Below are 21325 nucleotides of genomic sequence, written 5' to 3'. Positions count from 1 at the left end.
CAGGGGACCCTTACGCCATGCAAGACAGGGTCTCAGCTGCAAGTGCCAACTTTGAATAAAATTCTGATGACGTCCTGATGATTGCCCTGCAGGGCTAGCGGGCCGAGGGACTGAAAGGCAACCCACCTGTAAGGCTCCCACTAGTTGAGCCTCCTCTGCCTGCCCTAAGCAGCAGTATCTCCCATCTCCTCGGTGCTCACTGAGCCCTCCACACTAGACCCGTGCCCCTCTGTGAAGGTGGGCCGCACCCTGCTCTTTTGCCTGTTGCCTGCTTTGTTATGTATTCAGTCTTGGTTCCCCAGGCTGGGCACTCCTCCAAGAGTGGGGACCAGCTCCCTCACTTAGGTGGGGCTCTCTGAGAGCAGAGCTCACCTCGCCCTCATCCCCCAGACGGCAGCGTGAGACACCTCGCTCACCTCCGCCCCTTCACCTCCTTCACAGCTCTGAAACTCCACAAGAGGGAGGTGGGCCTTGGGTTTCCACTGGCTCTGCTTTACAGCATCATGGCTTTCTGTTCCATACGGGAGGAGAGGGACTCAAAAGGCCCAGTCAGTGGGGCGACTTTGGTTAAGTCCCTGGTTTCTTGCTGCATAGACGAGGCTGGGGTGCGAGGAGACATCTTCGGGCTCTGTGAGGTCCCTGGCTGGCCAGACCCGAGCCCCGGAACAGTGTGCTACCTCTTTCCACCAACAGGAGGTGACTGTTCCCTCTAGCTTTTTATCCTGTGGGGATGCTAACAGGGTGGGGGGGCGGGGGTCAAGGAGCGTAGTGTAGGGTCACAGTAGGTAAAGCAAGATCTAGGCCTGGGACCATCAGCAAGGAGCACCACCTCTCTCCGTGGGGAGTCTGGTGCGGGGAGGTCGGGGGGGTACATTTCGGGGCCTGGGTCCCCTGGACAGAAGACTGGAGGAGGGAGGCCACGCAGCCCAAGGCAACAGTTAACCACAACGCGGCAGGACATGTTCCCTCTCTACCCTGACAGGGAACCCCGTCCTCCCAACTGAGGGGACAAGGTTTGTGGAAACACTGCTGCCTGCTCAGATATGCGTGCCACGCTGCTGCGGCCAGACTCCAGAATTCGCTTGCAGTGGAACTGGGGGAGGCAGCTGAGCTCGGTTAACTGGACAGATGTGGACAGCTCCCAACTCCCTCCTCCAGTCCCCAAATGGACCAACCTGGGATTCCGGGAAATCCTGGAGGGATATACCAAAACGAAAGGGAAAGGGAGTAATAAAACTAGCTTTCTCTTTCCCAACCCCCACCGCCCCACCCCCTCCCCACCCGGGTGGGCCCTGCAGGCCACGTCCTCAGCACCTGATGCAGGTGTAGGCGCACTTCACTGGAGGTTTCCCCGGGCACCACCCTGGCGCGGAAGGAGCTGGGCTCGGCCTTCTGCGCCTCTTGCATAAGGCGGTGCATGGGGTAGTGGTGGCGCGCGAAGGCCACGTCCCCGCCTGCCAGCAGCCCCATGGGGCAGAAGTCGTTGGCGCCGTCGCTCATGTAGAAAAGGTGCTCGAAGGGCACGCCGTCGTGGGCCTGCTCGCGCAGATAGTCGCTGAGCACCTTGTGCTGGCACATGTTGGCGGGGCAGCTAGCACAGCTGTGCGCATGGAAGGGCCGCAGTGCCAGCAGCCCCCAAGGGTCGGGCCCCGACGGGTTGCTGAAGATGCGGCAGAACAGGCCGTGGTGGCCGGCGGCGCGCAGCGCACTCTCCACGCCAAAGGTGTTGGCGTCTGAGATGAGAATAACCTCAAAGCAGGCGCCCTGCTTGGCCACAAACTGCAGCAGCTCGCCCGTGCCGGGCGACAGGGGGATGGCCTCGTAGATGGGGCGCAAGTCCCGCGGCCGCACGCCCTGCTCGCCCAGGTACTGGAAGACGCGCTGCATGTACTCGTTGTAGAAGCCCTCGCGCTAGGTGGCACGCAGGCTCTCAGGCAGCCGCTGGCCCGCCGCGGCACGCGCACGACAGAGTCGTCGCTGTTTTCGTCCACGATAGTCTCGTCCAAGTCGAAGGTCAGGAGGAAGCGTGGTGCGCCGGGCGCAGCAATCCCGCTGTCCTCTACCAGCTTTGTCCTGAGCGACCAAATCCTTTTGTGGTCACCAAAAAGAGTCCCTCAGAGGAAAGCGGGACAGGACCTCTGAGCTTCTCCTGCAGGGTGGGGAGCGGCGGCTGCGGAGGTATCTCCCGGGTGAGTCTGGAGTGTGACGAGTGGGGAGAGGGCCGAGCTGAGGTATTTGGGCGCAGGATGGAGCAAGGGGTGCTCACGGGAATTGGAGGGGACGCTGCGTCTTATCTGTTCCCGGATTTCTGGGCTCCGGCTCTGAGTCCCTCCAGTCCAGAGGGTCCGTGAATGCTGTGCATCTGGGCCGTTCCCTCCACTTGCCCCCCATCCCCATGTTATGTGTTTTTAAACACAATTTAAAAAATGAGTGAAGCACTGATAATCCATGTTACAACATGGATAAACATTGAAAACATTCTAAGTCAAAGAAGTCATACTGAAAAGGCCACTCATATCACAACCATCTTGTGTGCTTTAAATCCATAGCAGTTTTGAAAATGAGGGGATGGGACTTCCCTGGTAGTCCAGTGGTTAAGACTCTGAGCTCCCAATGTAAGGGGCACAGGTTCGATCCTTGGTCAGGGAACTAAAATCCCACGTGCATAGTATGGCCAAAAAATAAAATAAAATAAACGTCATTGGCCTGGTTTGGATCATAGCATCGTCCTTGAACCCATCAGAGCACCCATAGGATGGAACATGGAATTGGCTAAATGTGGATCATATGCCCATCTTCAAGGTGGGTAGCATCAGCCCTCTGGAACTGTTTGGACTGGAAACAGGTAAGAAGTTCCCAAAGGAAAGCTGAGGTTCTGGACTTTGGCATGAGAACAGATGCTGGCTTGGAGAAAGTGGCAGATTCCACACCACTGACGGCCCACTGCACAGCTGTGGGATCTGAAGGCCAAGGAAGGAAGGGGCTGATTTAGGGTCAGGGGCTGCAGCCACCCATCCAGTGCTCTTGCTGTCCGTCCACAACAGCAAGAACCTCTTCCTCTTGCAAAAGGCACAGCCCTCATTGATGTCTCTGGTGGTGGGAGCCCAGGAGTCACACCTGCCCCCTGGCCACATGACTCACCCATCCCCCAAGAACAATACTGCTCATTTATCCAGTCTCCTCCCTCCTTTACAAAGAGCAGAGACTAAATGCTATGGTAGTTAGGAAATTCTTGCTCAATGAAGCAGTGGGAGGCTCAAGGATTATGCCGTATCATGGAATCCATCATTGGCAGCTTTCAGAGACCACATGGGTGCACGTGGCTCTCCAAGACCATGCAGCCTCAGTGTGAAACTGTCCACTGGGTGGCCCAGTTGCTCCCGTATCTCTGACTCTTAATGAGTATGAATATCAAAAGTTTGTTACAGCTGGAAGCCCAAAGGACTGCAAGGCCATGGTCTGCTGTATGGTTGTTGTGTCAGGGACACACTCAAATGTTTAGACGGTTATCACCTCGCTTGGCAGGCTATGCGCCTGTGAGGGGGGAGGCCCTTTTCTCAACCACAAGGGTGTTAGTAACTGAAACATCCCAAAGGGCTGTCTGTGCTGCCCAGGTAGCTGTTGAATTGCCAGCAGCAAGGTCAGCTCAGTAACTGGCCACAGGGGCTTGACAGGGACCAGACTGGCCTGAGCTGGAGGACCATAGATGACTGCCTGGATGGTCAGAGGTCAAGGGCTGTCCTGAGACTTGATGTCTATTGATGCCCACTCAGATGGGACAAAGGATGCCTGCAGTCCCAGGAGGGCCCCACCAGCCCTCAGGAGGCAGCACCTGGGGGCTGGTAGGTCGCTGCACCAAGTTCTGTATAAATTCATAACATGACCATGGAGTGAGCTCAGTCAGGCCTGTGCTGCACCCGGGCTGCCCAGGCCAAGTGGGGCCAGCACTACTCTCTCCAGTTCAGATGGTAGGAGGAAACCCTGTGGGCTTCTGAGGCCCTAACAGCCGTTGACTGAGGTTGAGGTGGATTTGAAACAGTCAGTGACCAGAGCAGACGTTTCGTTCTTCTGCTCTCAGGTTCCAGGATGGGGGTAGATAACCAGCGGCCCAGGTGAACCCCACACTCGTGAGTGACCCCGGGCAAGTCCTGTCCGTCCTACAGGACTCAGAGGTGTGGGGTTAGGGGGGCCGTGGGCCAGTTGTGCTTAACACTAACCCACTAACCCTAACGCCCAAATCTCTACTGTTCACTCCCTAACCCTAACCTCCTCATCTCTAATCCTAAACCCTAAGGCTCCTAACCCCTAGCCCCTAGATACTCGACCTTGACCTGTAAACCTCCCAACCCTTACCCTGACCCTGACTCAGACCGTCTGACCTGACCCTCTAACCCTGACCCTCTAGCCTGCATCCTTTAACTCTAATCCCTCAAAACCTGGGCTCAGCTGAGTGGCTCCATCCAGAGGTGAAGCAGGACCTGTCTTTGGGCCCCCACTGCCTCTGCCCTCTCCTCCCCCCAGGAACCAGAAAGCCCTGGGTTGTTGGACTCTCCTGACCAGAGGGGCAGCTGCTCCTGGTCTAACTGCGCCCACACCCCCCTCCTCTGGGGCCCTTGGCCTCTGGACTGTCTGACCTTCAGTCCACCTTCAAGAGCCCGGAGACAAATCCAGGTGAGACGCCTACTTCATTGGCACAGGTGGGACCTGGTCCCCATCCTCACAGCCTGGCCAGAAAACTTTGTGTGTACTGTCTCATGAGGCTGCCTGTCCCCAACCAGCTGGAGGGGTCGGGAGTTAGATGCGGAACCGAAGTGTCCTTGAGGTTGGAGTGTGGGCAGGAGACGTCAGGAGGGGTGAGAGGTGAGGTGTCATCATTCCCAAATCAGGCAGGGAGTGTGTGCTGTGTTTGCATTTCAGGCAGGGAAGAGTATGTCAGATGGAAGCTCTGAAGTAGCACACCTTGCAGGCCAACCTACCAGGGCAGTTCTTCCCTAAGTCAACGGGTGGTGCAAGACAACGCAAGAAACTGTAAATATATCCTTACAATGAATCTGGCAACTGGAAAGGAAACGTCACAGGTCATGGCAACCAAGGCACGAGGAGCCCATCCCGCCCGCCCAGCCTTGCACAGTCTGGAGGTGGAGCCAGAATAGGCTGGAGAGGCAGCTCCCGGCTAGGGCCTGGGCCAGAGAGCCCCAGGAGGCATGGCAACCCGCAGACAATTTCCAGAGCCCACGGCAGCCGGGAGACGTTCCCTACAGAACAGCCTCTGGCCCTGTGTGTCCACCCTGCACACAGCACGACCCCGTCGACCCCTGGGCCTCATTCACGGCTGTCTGGCCACCCCTCCCCTCACTCCCTGAGTGTCTGAGCCCCCAGGGCCCCCTTGGCCGAGCCTTCTCTGCACACCTGGCTCTCCTGACTATCCCTGCCTCTCTGAGCACAACGTGTCCTTCCCTGGGGTCTGCGGGTCTGGCTAAGGGTTCCCCCTTGACCCCGGGTAGGCACCCCAGCCAACGCTGACACTTGCCTTTCCTGCAACATGGCCCCCTCAGTCTCACCAACTCCAAACTGTGTTGCGTTTACTTCTGGCAAAGAGGGAATGAAGAGGAAGCCCCATTCCGGCCTCACACAAGGTGCGTGCTAACCTTGTGGACCCAAGGGACCACCACAAAGAGGCTGGAAGCCTGGCAGAGGCACAGCCCCTACCGTCACCCCTCTTCCTCGGCCCAGCTTCTCTCTTCTACTATCAAACCCCTCAGCCGCCACCAGAGGAAAAATGTGGGCCTGATCCTGTCACTCTGGTTCCAAAACTGTTCTGTCTATAAAACGAAGTCAAAGCTAGCTGTCTGGCCACCCTTGCAGCCCCTCTGCGATGCGTCCTCCCCACGAGCCAGGCACCCAGCCCCTTCCCCCTGCCCCCACCCTCCTCTAGAGCGAGCTCCGTCCATCCCGCTCCTTCAGTTCAGCTCAGCTGCCACCTCCGCTGACCCACCAGCCAGAGGTAACCTCTCCCTCCGCAGACACACCTGGCCTGCAGCTTCTCTGCCCCGTGCCCGGCTGGGCTGAGCAGAGCTGAGAGCATGCACCTGCTTCACTGTGGAGCCCAGGCCCCAGCACATGGCACAGGCTCAGGGATGTTTACTGGACAGATGGATGACCGTGAGGATGAGCAGGCATATCACTCATGGTAGCGGGTAGTGGTCCTCCTTTTGAGTCTCTACACTTCACCACAAAGTGCTGAGGCAACAGCAAAAGGGAGGGTGGGGGAAGGCGACACCAGAAAGCAACAACTCCATGCCTTCCTCATCCCCCCACAGCACGCATGTGTACACACACATGTGCGCGTACATGCCCAAGCATACCGGCATTCACACACATGTACACACACACATTAAAATATGGACTGCAGTCACACACAGGCACACAATCACACGTGCTGCGCATGCAAAAACACGTGCATACACACATGTGCCTGCCTGCACATAAACACACTCACATGCACTCGGATATACACAGACCTGTGCACAGACAGCACACACACGCACGTGTTTGTGCACACTCACGTAATACACACACATACATACAAAAGCTCAGGAAATTTCACGAAGTTTGTTTTTGTTACAGCCTCCCCAAGAATGAGGAGACAGCAGATGGTCCCTGGGAAATAAAGATGGTCACAGCCCTGCATCTGTCACAGAGGCTAGTTGAAGGCTCAAGCACGCTCTGCCCTGCCCAGTCGTGGGGTACAGACCCAGCCTGCTCAGCTGCCTCAGCTGAGCCTTCCGCTGTCCCAGCCGCTCGTGGGAGAAGCAAGTCTCAGTGTCAGTTGCAGGTCATGTCTGTGCTACTTCCGGACTGGGGGTCTTGTGTTATCTTGCATGGTATCTTGCTGTGGGCTGAGGCTTACATTTTGCTAACTACTCTTCCATAAGCACTTCACCATATTCCTGAATGCCTATGCCCTCCAGAGGCCCCAGTTCTAGAACCCTGGAGTTGGGAAACAGTCAGCCGTCTCTGTGCACAATCACAAAGCTGCAGTCTGACCCAAGTCCACTTCTTGTATGTCTTAATGCTGCTCCACCTGGGGCTGATTGGGGAGGTGCTGGGTCTACAGTCCATGAAGATCAGGGAGACATGATCCCCCTCTCGCAGGCCTGCACGGACTTGCCTTTGCCTGTTAGTCCAAGTCATGCTCTATACAACATCTCTGTTTTTCTCCTCTAGAAAAAAATATTCCCAGAAGCAGCAGCATCTCTTTAGACCACAGTCAGGATGACCCTCCTGGAATGAGCCTCAATCCTGCCTCAACTGGACTCTCTCCTGCCCTCTGCCTGACAAGTACCAGGCCTTGGGTGTGGTCAGTCTCCCCTCCAGTCTGACTGGGCCTTCCTGACCAGAGAACCCAGGAATACCCCCTGAGCCTGTGGACTCAAGCACATGCTGTGGGAAAATGTGCTGATGCATAAAAAAAATGATAGGACTCTCCAAGACCATGAAAAATCACACACAACACGAACCATAAATAACAGCCAGGCTTGTTCTACACTGTGTGAAAACTGTCACTTTTTCACCACACTGGAACACACTCAGAGATGCTCTGGGCCTGGAAGAGCCCCAGGGCCCTGGTGCTGCCCAGACTGGAAAGGGCCTCACATAGCACCTTCTGGATCCTCACTGTGGTGGGATGGGGGATCCAGGGAGACTGCATAAGAAGTGGGTACAGGAGCCCAGCCAAGCTCCCAGGCTTTTGGGGCCTGGAGGGTCAGAAAGCTCCAGAGTATTCCCCTTGCTGAACTTGGATTCAGAGTCCCAGATGCTCTGTGGGCAGCAGGATCCTCCCATGAGGACACTGACCATCTCCTCCAGGCCTCTACCACACAAAGGGTGACCAAACACAGAGCTGTGCCACAGGGGCGCAGGCAGGCCAGGGAGCCTGAGGGAGAGGAGGCGGGAATCGGCAGCACCCCAGTTGCATGGTCTTCTCGTCCCCCTGGAGACCCTGCCCTGGTGCAAAGTTCACTCCCAGGCTCACCGTGAGAAACGCGCTGAGCAGGACTTAGTCTTACCGATGGCCAGATCTCTCGGGCACTCTGCGTCCTGTGTTTTGCTGCAGACAGTACACCCTTAGTAACTGCTCAAGTCACGGATCGAGAGGGTCAATGAATGAATGAGCAAGGGAATGAGTGAGCGAAGAAGGAACAGAAAAATGGGCAGATGGTGGATCCGCACTGCTGTGGTGACCCCGAGAATGAAATGTCACAGATGTGCAAGACTCTCCCACGAAACACAGTCTCCACTGCCTCCTGACCCCAAGCCACTCCCTTCAGGACACCCTTGCTCCACACCCTAAACTGTACCCTAACCCTAGCCCGTACCCTAAACCTTACCCTAACCTGTACCCTAACCCATACCCTAAACCTATTCCGTAGCCGTGACCTAACCCATACCCGAATCGAAAAACTAAGGCATACCATACCCTAACCCATACCCTAACAGTAACCCGTACGCTAACACTAAACCATAACCTAACCCATACCCTAACCCATACCCTAACCTAACCCTAACCTAACCCTAACCCTAAACCTGACCCTGACCCTAACCCCCAAACCTAACCCTAACCCTAAGCCAACACTAACACTAACACTAACCCTAACCTTAACCCTAACCCATAACCCTAACCCTAAACCTTACCCTAACCCTAACCCTAACCTTAACACTACCCTAACACTCACATTTACCATAAACCTTACCCGTTCGCAAACCCTAACCCTAAACCCTAAACCCTAACCCTAACCCGACCCTGACCCTAACCCATACCCCAACCCTAACCCATGCCCTAACCTTAAACTGTACCCTAACACATACCCTAAGCCTAAGCCGTAGCCATACCCTACTGTACCGTAACCCGTATGCTAACCCTAAGCCTACCGTAACTCTTACCCTAACCCTCACCGTAACCCTTAAACCCTAACCCCAAAACCCTAGTCTTGACCCTGACCCTGAAGCTAACCCTAAACCCTAACCCTGAGAGCCTAAAACCCTAAAACCCTAAACCTAACCCTAAACCCTAAACCTTAATCCCTAACCCTAAACCGAACCCTACCCCAACCCTAACCCTAACTAACCCTACCCATAACTAACACTAACGCTAACCCTAACCCTAACACCTAACCCTAACCCTAAACCTCTAACCCAAAACCTCTATCCATAACCCTAACCCTAACCCTAACAAAAGCACCGATGCTACTCCTATCTCAGGCCTTGACACTGTCCATATATAAAGACTTGCTGCTGTCAATATCTATATCCTGACACAATCCTAAGCTTATATCCTGACCTATCTCTTACTGAAGTCCTGAAACTCTCCCTAAGTGAACCTTGATGCTGTCCCTAAGTGAGGTCCCGAGGCTGTCCGTAACAGACACCCCGATAATATCTTTAACCAACACCCTGATGCTGATCCTACAGAGGCACTTGTGGTGCTACTAAGCCTTTCCCGGACACTGTCCCTAGATAAGGCCCTGACGCTGCTTCTAAATAAGGCCCTGATGCTCTGAGTAACTAAAGCCCTCAAACTATCCCTTGCTCATTTACTGACATAATCCCTAGCCCTTAACCTGACTCGATCCATAGCTAATGTCCTGCCTCTGATCCTACCTGAAGCCCTAATGCTGTCCCTAACTAAGGCCCTGACTAGTCCTAACTCAGGCCCTGACACGACACCTAACAAAGGCTCTGATTCTACTCCTAACTAAGGCCCTGACACTCTCCGTAACTAAGGCCCTGAACCTACTCCTAACTCAGGACCTGAACATGTCTTTAACTAAGACCCTAATACTGATCCTACAAAGGCCCTGATGCTGCTCTGAAGTCATGACCTGACAGTGTCCCCAGCTAAGGGCATGACGCTAGGCCTCACTCAGGCCCTGTCACTCTCCCTAAGTCAGGCTCTCACGATGTCCCTACCTGAAGCCCTGACATTGGTTCTAAAAATGGCCCTGGTACTCTCAGTAACTAACGTCGTGACACGATCCCTAGATGTTAACCTGACCCTGTCACTAGCTAACGTCCTCCCTCTGATGATAACTAAAGCCCTGATGCTGCGCCTAACTCAGGCCCTGAATTTAGTCCCAAGTCCGTGACACTGTCCTTAATTAAGGCCTAGATGCTTCTCCTAGGTCAGGGCTTGATACTGTTCCTAACTAAGGCCCTAACACTATTCCTAACTCAGGTTCTGACACTTTACGTAACAGAAGGCCCTGGCGCTAGTCCTAAGGCCCTGACACTACTCCTAACTCAGGCTCTGACGCTAGTCCTAACTAAGGCCCTGACACTGTCCCTAACTAAGGCCCTGACACTACACCTAACTCAGGCCCTGACACTGGCCCTAACTAAAGCACTGACACTACTCCTAACACAGGCCCTCACACGATTCCTTTGAAGGCTCTGATGCTAGTCCTAAGGCCCTGACACTGACCCTAAGGCCCTGCTGCTGTCAATATCTAAAGTCCTGACACTATCCTGAGAATATATTCTAACGAATGTCTTAATAACGTCCTAGAACTCTCCTGATGTAAGCCTTGACGCTGTCCCTAAGTGAGGCCCCGAGGCTGTCCCTAACATAGGCCCTGAGAATGTCTTTAACAAAGACCCTGATGCTCATCCTACAGAGGCAATTGTGCTGCTCCTAAGCCTGGCCTGACACTTTCCCTAGATAAGGCCCTGACGCTGGTCCTAAATAAGGCCCTGATGCTCTGAATAACTAAGGCCTTCAAACTATCCCTCGCTCATTTCCTAACATTTTCCCTAGCCCATAACCTGACTCGATCTGTAGATAATGTCCTGCCTCTTATCCTACCTGGAGCCCTAATGCTGTCCCTAACTAAGGCCCTGACTACTCCTAACTCAGGCCCTGACACTGGCCCTAACCAAAGCCTTCAAACTACTCCTAACTCAGGTCCGACACTGTCCCTTACAAAGACCCTGACACTACACATAACACAGGCCCTGACATGATGCCTAACAAAGGCTCTGATGCTAGTCTTAACTAAGGCCCTGACACTCCCCCTACCTAAGGCCCTGAACATACTCCTAACTCAGGCCCAGATCATGTCTTTAACAAAGACCCTAATGCTCATCCTACAAAGGCCCTAATGCTGCTCCTAAGTCATGCCCTGAGAATGTCCCTAGCTAAGGGCCTGATGCTAGGCCTCACTCAGGCCGTCGCTCTCCTTACGTCAGGCTCTGACGCTGTCCCTACCTGAAGACCTGACACTGGTTCTAAACAAGGCCCCTGGTACTCTCAGTAACTATGGTATTGACACTATCCCCAGGTCATTTCCTGACACTATACCTAGATATTAACCGAACTATATCTTTAGCTAAAGTCGAGCCTCTTATGCCGACTAAAGCCCTGATGCTGTGCCTAAATCAGGCCGTGAATTTAGCCCCAAGGCCATGACACTGTCCCTAACTAAGGCCTAGATGCTGGTCCAACGTCAGGGCCTGATACTGTCCCTAACAAAGGCCCTAACACTATTCCTAACTCAGTCCCTGACACTACCTAACAGAAGGCCCTGACCCCAGTCCTAATTAAGACCCTGACACTGTCCCTAACAAAGGCTCTGATACTAGTCCTAACCAAGGCAATGACACTGTCCCTAAGTAAGGCCTGAGATTACTAATAACTCAGGCCATGACACGATACCTAAAAAAGGCTCTGATGCTGTTCCTAACTAAGGCACTGACACTGTCCCTAACTAAGGCCCTGACACTACACCTACCTCAGGCCATGACAGTGTCCCTAAATAAGGCCCTGACACTACTCCTAACTCTGCCCTGACATTATAACTAACAAAGGCTCTGACGCTAGTTCTAACCAAGGCCCTGTCACTGTCCGAAACAAAGGCGCTGACACTACTCCTAACTCAGGCCCTGACACGGTACCTAACGAAGGCTCTGATGCTAACCCTAACTAAGGCCCTGACAGTGACCCTAACTAAGCCCTTGACCCTACTCCTAACTAAGGCCCTGATGCTACACATAACTCAGGCCCTGACACTGTCCTTAACGAAGGCCTTGACACTACTAATGACTCAGGCCCTGACACTGTCCCTAAATAAGGCCCTGATACTACACCTAAAACAGGCCCTGACACTGTTTCTAACAGAGGCACTGATGCTAGTCCTAAATCAGGCCCTGACACTGTCCCTAATAAAGGCCCTGCTGCTGTCAATATCTAAAGTCCTGACACTATCCTAAGCTTATATCCTGACCAATCTCTTACTAAGTTCCTGAAACTGTCCCTAAGTGAGGCCTTGATGCTGTCCCTAAGAGAGGCCCTGAGGCTGTCCCTAACAGAGGTCTTGATAATGTCTTTAACAAAGACCCTGATGCTGATCTTACAGAAGTACTGGTGCTACTCCTAAGCCTTGCGTGGACACTGTCCCTAGATAAGGCCCTGACGCAGGTCCTAAATAAGGTCCTGATGATCTGAATAACTAAGGCCTTCAAACTATCCCTCGCTCATTTCCTGACGTCATGCCTAGCCTGTAACCTGACTCAGTCCATAGCTAATGTCCTGCCTCTTATCCTACATGAAGTCCTAATGCTGTCCCTAACTAAGGCCCTGACTACTGCTAAATCAGGCCCTGACACTGGCCCTAACTAAAACCTTCACACTACTCCTAGCTCAGGTCCTGACACTGTCCCTAACTAAGGCCCTGACACTACTCGTAACTCAGGCCCTGAGACGATACCTAACAAAGGCTCTGATGCTAATCTAAACTAAGGCCCTGACACTCTCCCTACCTAAGGCCCTGAACATACTCCTAACTCAGGCCCTGATCATGTCTTTAACTAAGACCCTACTGCTCATCCTACAAAGGCCCCAATGCTGCTCCTAAGTCATGCCCTGAGAGTGTTCCTAGCTAAGGGCCTGATGCTAGGCCTCACTCAGGCCCTGTCACTCTCCCTAAGACAGGCTCCCAGGTGATCCCTACCTGAACCCCTGACACTGCTTCTAAACAAGGACCTGATACTCTCAGTAACTGTGGTATTCACACTATCCCCAGGTCATTTCCTGACACTATACCTATACCTTAACGTAACCCTGTCTTTATCTAAAGTCGAGCCTCTTATGCCAACTAAAGGCCTGATGCTGTGCGTAACTCAGGCCCTGACTTAGTCCCAAGGCCTTGACACTGTCCCTAACTAAGGCCTAGATGCTGGTCGAACATCAGGGCCTGATACTGTCCCTAACAAAGGCCCTAACACTAAACCTAACTCAGGCCCTGACAGTGTACCTAACAGAAGGTCCTGACGTTAGCCCTAACTAAGACCCTGACACTGTCCCTAACAAAGGCTCAGATGCTAGTCCTAACCAAGGCCCTCACACTGTCCCTAAGACCCTGACAGTACTCCTAACTTAGGCCCTGACCTGATACCCAACAAGGCTTACTTATTAAATAAGTGATAATTAGCCTACCTGAAGCCCTAACTCTGTCCCTAACTAAAGACCTGAATAGTCCTAACTAAGGCCCTGACACTGTCCTCACCAAGGCCTTCACCGTACTCCTAACTCAGCCCCTGACACTGTACCTAACTAAGGCCCTGACAGTACTCCTAACTTAGGCCCTGACACGATACCTAACAAAGGTTCTGACGCTATTCCTAACTAAGGCGCTGAAACAGGACCTAACTAAAGCCCTTGACTTAGGAGTAGTGTCAAGGCTTTAGTTAGGGACACTGTTGGGCCTTAGTTCGGACTAGCATCACAGCCTTTGTTAGGTATCATATCAAGGCCTGAGTTAGGAGTAGTGTCAGGGCCTTAGTTGGGGACAGTGTCAGGTCCTTAGTTAGGACTAGCAACAGAGCCTTTGTTAGTAATCGTGTGAGGGCCTGAGTTAGGAGCAATGTCAAGGCCTTAGATAGGGACAGTGTGTGTCAGGGCCTTGGTTAGGACTATCATCAGAGTCTTTGTTAGGTATCATGTCAGGGCCTGAGTTAAGAGTAGTATCAGAGCCTTAGTTAGGAACAATGTCATGGCCTGAGTTAGGAGTAGTATCAGGGCGTTATTTAGGGACACTGTCAGGGCCTGAGTTAGCAGTAGTGTCAAGGACTTTGTTACGGATTGTGTCAGGGCCTCAGTTAGGAATAGTATCAGGGCCCTAGGTAGGCACAGTATGAGGCCCTGACTTAGGATGAGCATCTAGGCCTTAGTTAGTGACAGTGTCACGGCCTTGGGACTAAATTCAGGACCTCAGTTAGGCACAGCATCAGGGCTTTAGTTGGCATAAGAAGCTCAACTTTAGCTAAAGAAACGGTTAGGTTAAGGTCTAGGTATAGTATCAGGAAATAACCTAGGGGTAGTGTCAAACTTTAGTTACTGAGAGGATCAGGGCCTTGTTCAGAACGAGTGTCAGGGCTTCAGGTAGGGACAGCGTCACAGCCTGACAGAGAGACGGTCAGAGCATGACTGAGGCCTAGCGTCAGGCCCTTAGCTAGGGACACTGTCGGGGCATGACTCAGGAGCAGCATCAGGGCCTCTGTAGGATCAGCATTACGGTCTTAAGACATGATCAGAGCCTGAGTTAGGGAGAGCGTCAGGGCCTCAGTTATGGATAGCTTCAGGGCCTATGTTAGTGACAACCTCACGGCTTTATTTGGGGACAGCGTCAGGGCTGACTTAGGAATAGTGTCAGGACCTTGGTTAGACATGGGTCAGTATATTAGCTCAGTATAGTGTCAGGCCTTTAGTTATTACTGTCAGCAGGGCCTACATTAGGGACAGCTTCCGGGCCTTACTTACAGACAGTGTCAGGGCCTTAAGAGGACTATTCAGGGCCTTAGTTAGGGACAGCATTAGGGCTTTACGTAGGATGAGAGGCAGGATATTAACTATGGACTGAGTCAGGTTACGGGCTAGGGATAAGGTCAGGAAAGCACCGAGGGACAGTTTGAAGGCCTTAGTTACTGAGACAACCTGGGCCTTCTTTACAACCAGCATCACGGCCTTCGGTAGGGACAGTGCGAGGTCAAGGCCTAGGAGGAGCATAAAGGCCTCTGTAGGATCAGCATCAGGGTCTTGGTTAAAGACATTCTCAGGGACTCACTTAGGGACAAGCTCAGGGTCTCACTTAGGGACAGCGTCAAGGCTCACGTAGGGACAGTTTCACAACCTTAGTAAGAGATGTGACAGGATATATGCTCAGGATAGTGTCAAAACTTTAGATATTGATGGCAGCAGGGCCTTTGTTAGGGACAGTGTCAGGGCCTGAGTTAGGGACAGTGTCAGGGACTGAGCTAGGGTCAGTGTCAGGGCCTTAGTTAGGATTAGCAGCAGAGCCTTCGTTAGGTATCGTGTCTGGGCCTGAGTTAGGAGTAGTGTCAGGGCCTTAGTTATGGACAGTGTCAGGGCCTGAGGTAGGTGTAGTGTCAGGGCCTTAGTTCGGACAGTGTCAGGACCTTAGTTAGGACTAGCATCAGAGCCTTTGTTAGGTACCATGGCAGGGCCTACATTAGGAGTACAACAAGGGCCTTACTTGGGGACACATTCACGGGTAGAGCTAGGAGTAATGTCAGGGCGTTATTTAGGGAGAGTGTCAGGGCGTGAGTTAGGAGTAGTCTCAGGGCCTTAGTTAGGAGTAGCACCAGAGCCTTTCTTAGGAATAGTGTGAGGGCCTGAGTTAGGACCAGCATCAGAACCTCTGTTCGGTATCGTGTCGCGGCCTGAGTTAGCCGTAGCCTCAGGCTCTACTTAAGGACAGTGTCCGGGCATTGGTTATGAGCAACAGAGCCTTTGTTGCGCACACTGTCAGGACCTTGGTTAGGACTAGTGTCAGAGGCTTCTGTTAGGTAAACTGTCAGAACTTGAGTTAGGAATAGTATTAGGGCCTTAGTTAAGGACAGTATCAGGAGCTGACTTAGTTAGAGCATCAAGGCCTTAGTTTGGGACAGTGCCAGAGCCTTGGGGCTAAATTCAGGGCCTGAGTAAGGCACAGCATCAGTGCTTTACTTGCCATAAGAGGCCTGATTTTACCTAAAGACAGGGTTAAATTATGCTCTAGGTATACTGTCAGGAAATGACCCAGGTATAGTGTCAACACCTTAGTTACTGAGAGTATCAGGGCCTTGTTCAGAACCAGTGTCAGGGCTTCAGATAGGGACAGCGTCAGAGCCTGACGTAGGGAGAGCGACAGGGCCCGAGTGAGGCCTAGCATCAGGTCCTTAGCTGGGGACACTGTCAGGGCATGACTCAGGAGCAGTATTAGGGCCTCTGTAGGATCAGCATTACGGTCTTCGTTAAAGACATGATCAGGGCCTCAGTTAGGTGGAGTGTCAAGGCCTCCGTTACGGATAGCTTCAAGGCCTGTGTTAGGGACAGCCTCACGGCTTTATTTAGGGCCAGCATCAGGGCTCACTTAGGGTTAGTGTCAGGACCTTGGTTCGAGATGGGTCAGTATATTAGCTCAGGATAGTGTTAGGCCTTTAGTTATTGTCGGCAGCAGGGCCTGCATTAGGGACACCTTCCAGGCCTTACTTACAAAAAGTGTCAGGGCCTTAGTGATGACTAGTGAGGGCCTTAGTTAGGGACAGTATTAGGGCTTCAGGTAGGGTAAGAGGCAGGACATTAACTACGGACTAGATATACAGTCAGGAATGGAATGAGGGACACTTTGAAGGCCTTAGTTATCGAGAGCACCTGGGCCTTCTTTAGGACCAGTATCACGGCCTTTGGTAGGTACAGTGTCAGGGCAAGGCCTAGGAGGAGCATAAGGGATTCTGTAGGATCAGCATCAGGGACTGGGGATGGGGATGGGGATGGGGACGGGGACGGGGACGGGGATGGGGATGGGGATCGGCTAGGGGAGGGCGAGAGCTAGGGTTAGGGCTAGGGCCATAGTTAGGAATAGTGTCAAGGCCTTAGTTAGGGTCACTCTCAGGGCCTTAGTAAGGGTTAGCATCACAGCCTTTGTTAGGTATAATGTCAGAGCTTGAGGTAGAAGTAGTGTCAGGGCCTTAGTGAGGGACAGTGCCAGGTCCTTTGTAAGGACGAGCGTTAGAGCTTTGTTATGCATAATGGCAGGGCCAGAGTTAGGAGGAGAGTCAGGCAATGAGTCAGGGACACTGTCAGGGACTTAGTTAGGGACAGTATCACGGCCTGAGTTAGTCGTAGTGTCAAGGCCTTAGTTGAGGACAGTGTCAGGGCAAGGATTAGGAGGAGCATAAAGGCCTCTGTAGGACCTGGGGCAGGAGCTGGGACTGGGGCGGAGGCTGGGGCTAGGGCTACGGCTAGGTCTAGGACTAGGGGCTTACTTAGGAATAGTGTCAAGGCCTTAGTCAGGGTCAATGTCAGGGCCTTAGTCAGGGTTAGCATCAGAGCCTTTCGTTAGGTAGAATGTCAGGGCCTGAGTTAGAAGTAGTGTCAGGGCCTTAGTGAGGGACAGTGTCAGGGCCTTGGTTAGGACGAGCGTCAGAGCCTTTGTTTTATATAATGGCAGGGCCAGAGTAAGGAAGAGAGCACCGCCCTTACTTAGGGACAATATCAGTGCCTTAGTTAGGGACAGTATCACGGCCTTGGGGCTAAATTCAGGGCCTGAGTTAAGCATAGCATCAGGGCTTTAGTTGCCATAAGAGGCTCGACTTTAGCTAAAGACAGGGATAAGTTAAGATCTAGGTATACTGTCAGGACATGACAAAGGTATAGTGTCAACACATTAGTTACTGAGAATATCGGGGCCTTGTTTAGAACCAGTGTCAGGGCTTCAGGCAGGGACAGCGTCACCGCCTGACGTAGGGAGAGCGACAGGGCCCGAGTGACGCCTAGGATCAGGTCCTTAGCTGGGGACACTGTCAGGGCATGACTCAGGAGCAGCATTAGGGCCTCTGTAGGATCAGCATTACGGTCTTCGTTAAAGACATGATCAGGGCCTCAGTTAGGTGGAGTGTCAAGGCCTCCGTTACGGATAGCTTCAGGGCCTGTGTTAGGGACAGCCTCACGGCTTTATTTAGGGCCAGCATCAGGGCTCACTTAGGGATAGTGTCAGGACCTTGGTTCGAGATGGGTCAGTATATTAGCTCAGGATAGTGTTAGGCCTTTAGTTATTGCCGGCAGCAGGGCCTGCATTAGGGACAGCTTCCAGGCCTTACTTACAAAAAGTGTCAGGGCCTTAGTGATGACTAGTCAGGGCCTTAGTTAGGGACAGTATTAGGGCTTCAGGTAGGGTAAGAGGCAGGACATTAACTACGCACTAGGGATAAAGTCAGGAACGGAGCAAGGGACACTTTGAAGGCCTTAGTTATCGAGAGCACCTGGGCCTTCTTTAGGACCAGTATCACGGCCTTTGGTAGGGACAGTGTCAGGGCAAGGCCTAGGAGGAGCATAAGGGATTCTGTAGGATCAGCATCAGGGACTGGGGATGGGGATGGGGATGGGGATGGGGACGGGGACGGGGACGGGGATGGGGATGGGGATCGGCTAGGGGAGGGCGAGGGCTAGGGTTAAGGCTAGGGCCATAGTTAGGAATAGTGTCAAGGCCTTAGTTAGGGTCACTCTCAGGGCCTTAGTAAGGGTTAGCATCACAGCCTTTGTTAGGTACAATGTCAGAGCTTGAGGTAGAAGTAGTGTCAGGGCCTTAGTGAGGGACAGTGCCAGGTCCTTTGTAAGGACGAGCGTTAGAGCTTTGTTATGTATAATGGCAGGGCTAGAGTTAGGAGGAGAGTCAGGCAATGAGTCAGGGACACTGTCAGGGACTTAGTTAGGGACAGTATCACGGCCTGAGTTAGTCGTAGTGTCAAGGCCTTAGTTGAGGACAGTTGCAGGGCAAGGATTAGGAGGAGCATAAAGGCCTCTGTAGGACCTGGGGCAGGAGCTGGGACTGGGGCGGAGGCTGGGGCTAGGGCTACGGCTAGGTCTAGGACTAGGGGCTTACTTAGGAATAGTGTCAAGGCCTTAGTCAGGGTCAATGTCAGGGCCTTAGTCAGGGTTAGCATCAGAGCCTTTCGTTAGGTAGAATGTCAGGGCCTGAGTTAGAAGTAGTGTCAGGGCCTTAGTGAGGGACAGTGTCAGGGCCTTGGTTAGGACGAGCGTCAGAGCCTTTGTTATATATAATTGCAGGGCCAGAGTTAGGAAGAGAGCACCACCCTTACTTAGGGACAATATCAGTGCCTTAGTTAGGGACAGTATCACGGCCTTGGGGCTAAATTCAGGGCCTGAGTTAAGCATAGCATCAGGGCTTTAGTTGCCGTAAGAGGCTCGACTTTAGCTAAAGACAGGGATAAGTTAAGATCTAGGTATACTGTCAGGACATGACAAAGGTATAGTGTCAACACATTAGTTACTGAGAATATCGGGGCCTTGTTTAGAACCAGTGTCAGGGCTTCAGATAGGGACAGCGTCACCGCCTGTCGTAGGGAGAGCGACAGGGCCCGAGTGACGCCTAGGATCAGGTCCTTAGCTGGGGACACTGTCAGGGCATGACTCAGGAGCAGCATTAGGGCCTCTGTAGGATCAGCATTATGGTCTTCGTTAAAGACATGATCAGGGCCTCAGTTAGGTGGAGTGTCAAGGCCTCCGTTACGGATAGCTTCAGGGCCTGTGTTAGGGACAGCCTCACGGCTTTATTTAGGGCCAGCATCAGGGCTCACTTAGGGATAGTGTCAGGACCTTGGTTCGAGATGGGTCAGTATATTAGCTCAGGATAGTGTTAGGCCTTTAGTTATTGTCGGCAGCAGGGCCTGCATTAGGGACAGCTTCCAGGCCTTACTTACAAAAAGTGTCAGGGCCTTAGTGATGACTAGTGAGGGCCTTAGTTAGGGACAGTATTAGGGCTTCAGGTAGGGTAAGAGGAAGGACATTAACTACGGACTAGATATACAGTCAGGAATGGAATGAGGGACACTTTGAAGGCCTTAGTTATCGAGAGGACCTGGGCCTTCTTTAGGACCAGTATCACGGCCTTGTTAGGGACAGTGTCAGGGCAAGACCTAGGAGGAGCATAAGGGATTCTGTAGGATCAGCATCAGGGACTGGGTATGGGTATGGGGATGGGGATGGGGACGGGGACGGGGATGGGGATGGGGACGGGGACAGGGATGGGGATGGGGATCGGCTAGGGGAGGGGGAGGGCTAGGGTTAGGGCTAGGGCCTTAGTTAGGAATAGTGTCAAGGCCTTAGTTAGGGTCACTGTCAGGGCCTTAGTAAGGGTTAGCATCACAGCCTTTGTTAGGTATAATGTCAGAGCTTGAGTTAGAAGTAGTGTCAGGGCCTTAGTGAGGGACAGTGCCATGTCCTTTGTAAGGACGAGCGTTAGAGCTTTGTTATGTATAATGGCAGGGCCAGAGTTAGGAGGAGAGTCAGGCAATGATTCAGGGACACTGTCAGGGACTTAGTTAGGGACATTATCACGGCCTGAGTTAGTAGTAGTGTCAAAGCCTTAGTTGAGGACAGTGTCAGGGCAAGGCCTAGGAGGAGCATAAGGGCCTCTGTAGGATCAGAAACCGGGGCAAGGGCAGGGGCAGGGGCAGGGGTAGGAGCTGGGGCTGGGGCTGGGGCTGGGAATAGTGATGGGGCTAGGGCTGGGGATAGTGATGGGGATAGGGCTAGGGCTGGGTCTTGGGATGGGGATGGGGATGGGGCTGGGACTGGGGCTGGGGCTAGGGATGCGGCTGGGGCTGGGGCAAGGGCTAGGGCTAGGGCTAGGGCCATATTTAGGAATAGTGTCAAGGCCTTAGCATCACTGTCACGGCCTTAGTTAGGGTTAGCATCAGAGCCTTCATTAGGTATAATGTCAGGGCCTTAGTGAGGGACAGTGTCAGGGCCTTGGTTACGACGAGCGTCAGGGCCTTTTTTATGTATAATGGCAGGGCCAGAGTTAGGAGGACAGTCAGTCCCTTAGTTAGGGACACTGTCAGGGCCTTAGTTAGGGACAGTATCACAGCCTGACTTAGTAGTAATGTCAAGGCCTTATTAAGGACAGTGTCAGGGCAAGGCCTAGGAGGAGCATAAGGGCCTCTGTAGGATCAGAGGCTGGGGTGCGGGCTGGGGCTGGAGCTGAGGCTAGGCTCTGGGGCTAGGGCTAGGGCTGGGGCTGGGGCTGGGCCTAGGGCTATGGACTTAGTTAGGAATAGTGTCAAGGCCTTAGTTAAGGACAGTGTCAGGGCAAGGCCAAGGAGGAGCATAAGGGGCTCTGTAGGATCAGCATCAGGGGCTGGGGCTGGGGCTGGGGCCGGGGCTGCGTTTCGGGTTGGGGCTGGGGCTACGGCCTTAGTTAGGAATAGTGTCAAGGCCTTAGTTAGGGTTAGCATCAGGGCTTTCGTTAGG

At 53.0% G+C, this 21325-nt stretch overlaps 1 pseudogene across 1 annotated transcript in view; it reads right to left on the bottom strand.

Moving 5' to 3' along the window:
* Window positions 1-493: 493 nt before the first annotated feature.
* Window positions 494-21325, bottom strand: part of LOC307053859 (phosphoethanolamine/phosphocholine phosphatase-like) — a 59808-nt pseudogene continuing 38976 nt past the window's right edge. Inside the window, exons 2-3 of the transcript in view lie at window positions 1282-2073; window positions 494-511 (exon numbers count right to left, since the gene is read on the bottom strand). The product of the transcript in view is annotated as a phosphoethanolamine/phosphocholine phosphatase-like (transcript). The remainder of the gene's footprint in view (window positions 512-1281; window positions 2074-21325) is intronic.

The sequence above is a fragment of the Hyperoodon ampullatus genome (assembly GCF_949752795.1).
Source record: "Hyperoodon ampullatus genome assembly, chromosome: 5".
In the NCBI taxonomy this organism is placed as follows: domain Eukaryota; kingdom Metazoa; phylum Chordata; class Mammalia; order Artiodactyla; family Ziphiidae; genus Hyperoodon; species Hyperoodon ampullatus.
This window is presented reverse-complemented; position numbering and strand designations above follow the sequence as displayed.